General features: G+C 37.4%; 1 long non-coding RNA gene across 1 annotated transcript in view; it reads right to left on the bottom strand.

Moving 5' to 3' along the window:
• Window positions 1-10653, bottom strand: part of LOC108950810 — a 21211-nt gene that overhangs the window by 2849 nt on the left and 7709 nt on the right. The window lies entirely within an intron of this gene.

Below are 10653 nucleotides of genomic sequence, written 5' to 3'. Positions count from 1 at the left end.
CCTGTACAATCTGGAATGAAATTGTCCATAAACAGCTTGATATCCCTGCATTCCGAGCTTGTTCTTAATGGGGAGTTTAAATTTTTGCTAAGTGGCCGATTTTCTCAAGATGCTTTGGAAAATCTGTTTTCACAGGTAAAATACATATTGTAGTTGCACAATATGAAAATCATCCATATATCAATTTCATTAGGTAAGAGGATATGGCAGTGCGCATCCAAAGCCTACCCAGTTTCGCAATGCATTGAAACTGATCATGATTGGGCAGTTTATGGATGTCCCCTCTACTTGCGACTATGATGAAGATGATAGTCCGCATTTGTTGAGCTTCATTAAAGAGCATGAATCATTTGAAGAAGAACCAACTACAGCAGAAAGCATGCCCTTAATCGATGTTATAATGGATGTGGCTCCCCTTGAAATGGATACCATTCAAGAGAATGGTCTGTATTATGTTGTAGGTTGGGCCTTAAAGAAGGAAATGAGCTTGATTGAAGAGTGTAGTGGTTGTAAAGCGGCTTTTACATCAAGTGATGAAAGTGAGCTTTCACAACGAGCAGCAGCTGTTCTTACATGCCTTAAGTCCTATACTGCGAACCACAACCTAAGTTGCCATGATGATGTAACATACCACTTATGCCATCCATCTCAGCAAGCCTTTAATTTTTTTAAGTATGTTGAGTCAGTATTTTGTTTGAGTGTCCATAGCTTCAGGCATATGTCTTGCTTAGAGGCAGAAATTGTGAAGAATGTTTCTTTAATTGGATACAATTTTCCAGATTGTCACTCACTTCTTTCAAAAACATTGCTTCGTTTCGTTAAGTTAAGATTGCATATATATGCTAAGTGTGTAACTTCCAAATTTAAAACTGCTCAATTCGCCGGTAAAACTGCTGCGAGGGCAAATATTTTGTAAATATAACTGTTAAACTGTATACATTTTAGCCAACAACAAAAATTTATAACGTTCATAATAAACTAACTTGTTTTTAAGTAGTACCAAAGGTTCCTGTCCTATTAAAATGTTAGAAACGCGACTGTAAATGCCGAGTTTGCCCATACAGAAGACATTTCTGCAGTAGCGCCATTGTCAACTGTAGAGTACCTCGAACAAAAATGGCGTCCATGCACGCGTAAACAATAGACAAGTTAGTTGCTTAACTTGTGATTTCTATGGACTTTGTTCACCACTAGCTGTGGGGTGGCACGGCCTCCAACCGACACGGTCGTCACCGTTCCATCATACAGTCCTGCACAATCCTTACACACTTCTCGGGAACCTGTTGCCTTCGGAGAGCTTTGACAATCGAAGAGTGGGACACAGTGTCAAAAGCCTTCGCCAAGTCGAGAAAGACAAGGTTTAACTCGCGGGAGCGCGCCTTCGCGTCTCTTATCATGCCTGAGAGAATCATAACGTTCTCCGCACAACCCTGAACATCACGGAATGCCCGCTGACACAGATTCAGTTGAACACAGTAGCCCAGCCGACGCGTAAGCAATTTCGCGTACAGTCGAACCACATGCGAACCAATCGTAATTGGTCGCCAGTCTCCAACATCCTCCGCAGCAGAGGCACTCTTCGCTATCAGAGTTGTTCGGTTTTCCTTCGTCCACCGCGGGGTACGACCGGTGAACTGCCACACGTTAAATAACTTGCACAATACCCGGGCACCGATTTTCGTCATTCCCGATGCGCTCACTCCATCAGGTCCGCTGGCAGATGGCACTTTAACTTCTCTGAACCAATTGTAATTGGTCGCCAGTCTTCCAACATCCTCCGCAGCAGAGGCACTCTTCGCTATCAGAGTTGTTCGGTTTTCCTTTGTCCACCGCGGGGTACGACCGGTGAACTGCCACACGTTAAATAACATGCACAATACCCGGCACCGATTTTCGTCATTCCCGATGGGCCGATGCGCTCACTCCAGATGCCACTTTAATTTCTGGCAGATGCCACTTTAATTTCTCTCAAGGCCTTACTGACCTCAACAACGCTAAACGGCTTCGATAGTCCTTCGAATTGTCCACCATGCTTTGGTTCAGGTCCGTTGTCGGAAACAACCTCCCCCTCATCGCCACCGGCAAATCTTCCGAAATAGACCTCTTCCACGTCACCCTTTGCCCCGTCAAAAACCACCACTGACTGAGGCTACGACGATCTGTGTCCCACAATCTTTGGACACTTGCAAACCCTGCACGCCTCCGCTTAGTAGACGGTTTGTAGCGTTGCTTTTCCGTTGTCCTTTGTTATTAGCCTGTCTGCGTCTCTTAAAGACGACGCTTGAAGATAACATCGAGCTGCTCCACCGCATCACTGGGCCATCCATCTCCGTGCAATTGACGAATGGCGACGGACAAGTCGACCGCACACGAGTCTTCCAACTCCCCACACTAGAAATTCAAGTGTGTTGTTAGAACACGCCGGTTTTGTCCGCGTATACAACACGCAACACGCCAAAGGCGTGTTGTTGGTCTGGCGTGTTTTTCAGGCTTCAAAACAACACGCTCGTAAACAACACGCCGTTTTGTAACAACACGCCCCAAAACTACACACCATTTTGTAACAACACGCCAGTTTAAAACAACACGCCCCAAAACTACACGCTTCATTTTTTAAACAACACGGCAGTTTTTAACAACACGCCGGCAAAAATAACACGTTTCAAATAACACGACATTTTTTATTTACAATAAAAGCGAAAAGAACAGAAAAAGGAAAGAACAGAAAGAAAATGCAATTCATACGATTAACTGGTAAAACCATTGAAACCAACCCGTTTCAATAATGCGTAAAATGCTTCAAGTTTCGAACTTCTGGAATTTTTTACGCGTTTGGCGCTTGTGCTGGAAGCATGGCAGCTGTAAGCACCGTGTTTAAGTAAAACGGTGTCCTCCATGCACAAACCAAATGTCCTATTTGTTTTGTCGTACTCAATATCAAAGCAATATTGAGCGGCCAACCAAACTTGAATACAACGAAATACTGAAGGCGCTTCCAGCTCCACAAATACTTCACCATCAACGCAAAGAAACGCCTGATTAAAAACTCCATCCATCATCGTATATCCGAAGCAGGGAGGTTTATGTTGCGGCATTATCAGTGGTTCCTAATATGAAAAAGATATATTAGTGAAAACAGTAATAATAAGAATGATATGAACATTACCAAAATAGAAAAAAAAAAACACTAAAAAAAATATAATTTAAATATTAATATTACCAAATTGTCATTATTAGAGGTCGACTTTACCAATACACCGATATAAAAATCGGTCGTTCAAGCGATGTGCGTCCTATAATATACTTGAACTTTATACGCCATAGTTTCACATCCACGTGTACCGTAGTTTAGCCTTTATTTGCGCCATAATTTAACAACCTTAACGTGTGTCGTAGTTTGGCTTTTACTAGTAGTTTAACCTTTACGTGCGTCGCAGTTTTGTACAAAAGCAGCACATATAATGTTACGTACTAAAATCATGCGAACTAATGATTTTTTGGTGACTACGCGTCTTTTTGAGCATCAACATGATACACAAATAAACTTCATTAGCCATGTCTGTTTAACCGTTGGTTTAATAGAGGGGGAGGTAAAATTTATTTAAAAACAATTACAAATTGACTAATGAATTAATTACAAGTTCACAAATAACTGTTCACAAATAACTAATTAATAATAATTAAGCCTGTTAGTTGATTTTTATCAGCCTTATCAGATTTTTTGGTTTTAATCAGTCAAGCATTTAAAGTGCATTAAAATATAGGTTATCCGCAACTAAAATTTACAAAATATCGGATTTGGTTTGTAAAAAGCAATATCAGTCAGGCTCTACAAAGTTTCTGGAACATCTCAGTATGACATTTTTCATAACAATGCCATGATACTCCTTGGAGACTCGCATTTTACACTTGAGTGAATTTAACGATTTTAAGCGATCCAACAGTATATATGGCTATAGGCTATGAATAACCGAAATTTAAGCTAGTTGTATTGTTTGCAACAATAAATTTATACTACATGGTTACTGTAAAACAATTTATGCTTGTTTTGCAAAGAGAAAACAATGAATTACCTTAACTTGTACAAAAATAGACCGTTCCTTTTTGCCCAGTATTCTTTCCTCCAGAAAGTTAAAACCTTTTAAAATTTCTTGCTCTGTTGGTTCTTGAGCATCGTGCATCTCATCATGCATCTCACCAATCTGGCCACTTGTTTTAAGACCAGAATCAAGGATTCTACAACAGTTTAAGTGGTACATTAACATAGTACACCAGTAGTTGTATTCTTTCTTGTCTACCAACCAACTAGTTGCTGCCTAGTTCAGATTTTGCTTTTTAGTTTTTTGACTAAAATTTAGTCAATACTTATTTAAAATTTAGCCAATACTTAGTCGCTAACCATAGAGACTAACTTTAGCTGCTGGATGAGAATAGCATCCCAGAGCAATATTATTTACATTATTATTTTATTACTTACGAAGAAAAGAGCAGCCCCAAACTTTCCTTTGTTACTTCTTTAAAATGTTCAAGTGGTGGTGACATCATGTTTCCAGCCAAAGTCATTAACTGAAAACAATTATATAAAATGTGTTTATATTTAAAATAACCAACAGCAAAAGCTTTACAGACTGAGCTTACCAACTTAGGATTACATAAAAATGGAAATTCAGCAACAATTTCGGCTACTGTCCGAGGCTCCAGTCGCACCCACGTTTTATAGAGTGGTGCAATAGTTCTTATCAGCTTGTTCATATGCTCCTGTCAAAATTCACAATTTATTGATACAGTACTGTAAAAATCATGCAAAACTAACCTTAGAATAGGTGGACTTTTGGCTCTCTTTAATAGAATAGGTGGACTTTTGGCTCTCTTTAATAATCTCCTTTTTCATTGACTGTAGCATCCCGATATTCGTGTCGGTTTCTGAGCATAACAGCGGAAGACCATCATTTTCCCTGATAATTGATCCCTCCCTTGTTTTTTTGGACCGTTTTTGGTTCCTCACACTTTGTGCAACGTCCTTTTTTAGTCGAATCTGCAAAACAATAAACATATAGAAATATGCTACCCAGATATATACAGATAACTAATCTAGATACAAAGAATTATTTACAAAAAGTCAAACAAAATTAAATCTACTACAAATTGCGAAACCAGCATCAGTGACTAATGGAAAGAAATTATATACACTTAGTCACTTACCCATTTATTTGGAGAATTTGAGCAAATAAAAGTGTCCTGAAGTGAGGGAAACCTTTTGATCAGAGTAGAACAAATGTTATCGTACTCATTTGAGAGATCATACTTCATGGTGAGGTAATATCGTGCGCTCTCTCGTATTATTCGTGCCCTCACAGGTAATATATTGTTAGTACTCTCTGCATCGAGTACAACTTTTGTGTAGTTGGGGTATGGTAAAGGGGATGGCAATCGATCACAAGAGGTAGATGGAGCATTAGCAGAGGTAGATGGAGCATTAGCAGAGGTAGATGGAGCATTAGCAGAGTTAGATGAATCATTAGCAGAGTTAGATGGATCATAGGTGTGATCACTGAGATCGTACAGAGGCACGGTGCTTGCGTCACTACTAAAACTGTCCTCATGTGATAGTGATTTCTGTCAAAACCGAAGTAGGTTTTAAATCATGAAATTAAAACAATTATGCCCACTCTACTAAGAAAACATGTCAACCTGGTCAATAAAAACTAATAAAAAAATTCCTACCTTTTCCATATTGGTGCCTGGTAATAAGTTCAAGACTTTTAAAACCTGAAAACGTTTTCCCATAGTGCTGTCCTCATGTGATAGTGATTTCTGTCAAAACCGAAGTAGGTTTTAAATCATGAAATTAAAACAATTATGCCCACTCTACTAAGAAAACATGTCAACCTGGTCAATAAAAACTAATAAAAAAATTCCTACCTTTTCCATATTGGTGCCTGGTAATAAGTTCAAGACTTTTAAAACCTGAAAACGTTTTCCCATAGTGCTAAAAAGTGAAGGCAATTGTGAATTCCATAATAAGTTATAAGTGTAGCGCTTTTATTGCAAATATGAACAAATTATGATAAACAATTAATATACTTTAGAGTTAATAACAAACAGCTATGTTATAATCGGCAGAGAAAGGAATGCAACATATCTATACAAACTAAATCTAACTTCTTACCTTGAAGAATTTTTGCAACATCATCCATTCCATTTTCAATTAATTTTTCCACATAGTGAAACATTATAAAATCTCCCTAATATATTCTGTAGTAACTGTACCAGTCGCAAAGACGATATAACAGCAATGGCGACTGAACGCTCCCGCGCATTTTTTTCTGAAGTTTGATTGGAAAAAACTTTCAGATTTTTTTGTGCGCGTTTTAATTTTCACAACAGTTAATGTAAAAAATTCTTTTTTAGAGACCAGTTATCAGTAAGTTTAAAATGAAATATGATAGCAGTGCAAAAATAAGCTACATGTGGTAGTGAGTTGCATGCACATTATGAAATGCATTGTTTTTTCAACAGCATTTAACATTTTAAATGGTCCACAGATTCAAACTAACATCATGAATCATTGTGAAAATACACTCTAATAGATCCGCACTTTACTTTTAAAGTTAATCACTCGCAAAAATGTCACCGTACGTTTGCTCAATATGTTTATTTCAAGCCACTGATAAAAGGAAATACAACGCTCATGTACTTAATTTCCATCGATTTGACAGTAGATTTAAAATAATATGCGCCTACTGTCACCGCATGTACACCAAAGTGGACTCATTACGGAAACATCTGAAACGTATCCATAGGGCGGACTGCAGTAATAAAGCAACCCAAGATGAATGTACCATGGTCCAAGACAGTGTCAGTGAAAATGATTTAATAAACACTACAACCTGCCCAAAAGACGACTTTTCAGAAGATTTTGGAAAGCTGTTGCTCATGCTAAAAGTGAAACACAGTATCAATGATTCATCTATTGATGATATTTCAAACTATCTTCAATTTTTTTTGAGTTCGTTTGTCAACCATGTTATTAAGCCTAAGCTTTTGGAATTAACTTCTTCAAACACTGAAACAAAACAAGAAGATGTGCTTAGAGTCTGTAATACGGATCATTTACATTTTCTTCCCCTCATGACAAGTGCCTCCCTAAGAAAGCAGTTTTACATGAATCAGTTTAATTTTGTGGTAAGTAATAATAAAATACAAAATAACAGATGTTACATTTTTAGTTTTTAGAAACCAGATACAAAATTGCTGGGGAGTCAATGGGTGAGACAGTTTAAATGGATCAAAACATCAAAAGTGCAAGCTAAAAGACAAAGAAAAATTGGGAAAGTCCCTCATAACTTTTATTACGTTTCTGTCATCAATACCTTACGGGTAAGTCAAGGATTTTGTTACAATTTAACTTTATGTGTTCAACACTTGTTGCTTGTTTAGGGAATGTTAATGAATCCAGATATTGTTTCTGAAATAAACCGAGAAAGACTCCCTGGTGATGCATTGGAAGATTTTAGTGATGGACTTTTCTTTAAACAGCATCCAATATTTAAGCATGACAACAAAGCCTTACAAATCATAGCATACTATGATGATATTGAAGTTGCAAATCCATTGGGATCTAAAGCTAGAAAGCACAAGCTGGGTATGGAAAATAAGGAATAGGCTGGTGCATTTAAATCATAATCTTATTTGTCTATACAGGGTGTTTTTATTGGTCGTTGGTGAACATTCATCCAAAGTATCGATCAGCATTACACACTATTCAAGTTTTTGCTATAGTAAAAACAAAGTTCATCAAGCAGTATGGAATGGATAAGGTGTTAAAACCATTTGTTGCTGAAATGAATAGTTTGTCAGCGGTAAGTACATGTGATTATACAGCATTTCATTGTTTTTTATTTTTGGATTTTTTAGGACATGACTTCTAAATAAATGTAAATACCAAATGAACTCATTTTCAGGAAAGTGGTATAACATTTGATACCTTTGATGGTAAGCAAACCCTCAGAGGTGGTTTGATTGCCTTGGAGACACACCTGCTGCAAATTTGATTGGTGGTTTTAAAGAAGGAGTTGGCAGTGCAATAAGGATGTGTAGAACTTGTTACTGTTGCAAGACAGATGGTGTAAACGAAATATGTTCTAAGGTAAAAGATACAGTGATTCATATTAGTATGAATAAGCTATATATTTTTTGCATTACAGTTGGTTTTAAAGAAGGAGTTGGCAGTGCAATAAGGATGTGTAGAACTTGTTACTGTTGCAAGACAGATGGTGTAAACGAAATATGTTCTAAGGTAAAAGATACAGTGATTCATATTAGTATGAATAAGCTATATATTTTTTGCATTACAGTTTTCACATCAAGATTTTGAGCCAAGAACACAATTAAAACATTTTGATCGTTGCAAACTTGTATCAAATGATTCCTTTAGTGGAAGTAATGAAAGCTACTGGTCTAAGTTTTGGGGAATCAACCGATGTTCCATATTAACAGACGTATCTGGCTTTGACATTTGTCGGTGTTTACCACATGATATTATGCATGTTTTGTTGGAAGGAGTTGTACCCTTCGAATTAAAACTGTTCTTGCGCTACTTGATAGATGATTTGCGTGTACTCACCATAACTCAATTCAATCAAAAATAGTGTTCTTTGCAATTTTATGGCTATGAAAAAAAAGATCAGCCTTCTGTGATTGACAGAAGAATCTTAAACTCCTCAGGACACAAATTAAACCAATCTGGTAAGAAATACAACTGTAAAATATATATATAATGACACATTATTATTTTTTTCATCCGGTGCTAATTTAAGATTTTTGTTCATTTAGCTGCCCAGTTCATCACTCTCTGCAATGTTGTACCATTTTTGAATGGGGATCTTGTGAGTACAGTTGATCAGAAATGGCTGTGTATGAGACATGCATTGCAAATAGTCAATATTTGCCTTTCTGTATCGTTTGATTTAAGTGATATTTCTGTTCTGGCAACACTGATTTCTGATCACAATCGATTGTTTTCCACATTATATGGACAAGACCTGATGACACCGAAGTTCCATTATATGGTCCATTTACCATATTATATTTTAGAGTAAGAATTTTTGTTTAAAAGCTTTGTAGCAATTTTCATGTATTTACAACCTTTGTTATTAGATTTGGTCCTTCCCGTGTACAGTGGTGTATGAGGTTTGAAGCGAAACATCACTTCTTTAAATTAGCAATGACGAACAGAAGCTTTAAGAATGTTCCCTACAGCATGGCATACCATCACCAATATTATTCATGCTTTCACTTGCTGTCTCAAAATCAGCAAGTAACAAACTATTTACAGCAAGGGATACAACTGTTAGTCAGTCATTTTTAAGTTGGTAATTGATTCTTTGGTTCACATGTATGTTTTAGGGCCACGCGAGTTATTTCTGAACACCAACATGAGAGATTTGCTGAAAGAATATGTTCAGGAGACAAAGAGAACTATACAATGGTAAGCACTAGAATACCAGGAAATTATATCAGTTTTTTAACCTGACATTTTTAGTGCCTACGGAGTTCAAGTAGACGGCATGAAATGGTGTCAGAATGATGTCCTTTGTTTACAAACAGACAATTGTGCCAATTATCCACGGTTTGCCAAAATTCTAAATGTTATTATTAATAGTCAGCAAGTTTTATTTCACTTGTGTGTTTTAAATACCCTGCAGTTTTCCAAAGCCTACTTGGCATATGAAATAAAAGAATCCTTTAAAGAAATTATTAAATCATATAGTGACGTCCCACACCCATTTCCATTACATTCACACATAATTAAAGGTAAACTATTTGTAAAACTGCGAAACTATTCGAAATGTGAGTTTATTTAGCTTTGTGTATATATTTAATAAACAACCTTACTTAATATTGGTGTTGTATATTAAAGGAGGAGCAATTATTGTCAGGTTTGCACCACTTTGTATTACTGTCTAAAAGATGGTTTTCATTTTGGAAACAACATGGCAAATGGTGTGTAATTTCATTTAAAAACAACACGGCAAATGGTGTGTAATTTACTAAATAAGACACCAGGTGTGTTTTTTCACTCATTTTAACACGTTTGATAAAATTAGGCATGTTTTTATTGGTGAAGCGGGCGTGTTGTTTTCAAAAACGCCGTGTTGTTTTGCGATTTAACACGTCAGTGTGTTCTAACAACACATCAAACGTGTGAAATCACACAAAATTAACACACTAGCAGTGCTGTAATAACACGCCAGTGTGTTGAAACAACACATCAAAATTTTTAGTGCAGCTGGCAGGGGATTCAAGAACTCGTCAGGGATCTCCGGAGAGGGTTTACTAACGAGCCTATCCTCCTCTGGCTCAGGTTGGGTACGCCCCGGGCTAGTAGCTCTACCTTGACTCCTTAACTCCTCGAGGTATCCCCGGTACCTCGCGCTCTCTCTCACCTGACGTATCTGTTCACACGTACGGTCAAAACTGGTTAACTTGAGACAAACGGGGAGTCGGCCCATAAGTCCTGCACTCAGAATTTTTCTATCCCGCCCTGAGGCTTCTGAGAAGGCCATTAGATTAACTAATAGATCAATACTGGCAGGATCAACCAGGTGACAACGTAACCGCCAACCCAAAGGGCGGCCGCGCGATTGGGGT

The sequence above is a fragment of the Ciona intestinalis genome, unplaced genomic scaffold, assembly GCF_000224145.3.
Source record: "Ciona intestinalis unplaced genomic scaffold, KH HT001055.1, whole genome shotgun sequence".
Lineage (NCBI taxonomy): Eukaryota > Metazoa > Chordata > Ascidiacea > Phlebobranchia > Cionidae > Ciona > Ciona intestinalis.
Note: the sequence above shows the minus strand (reverse complement) of the source record. Positions and strands in the feature narration are given on the sequence as shown.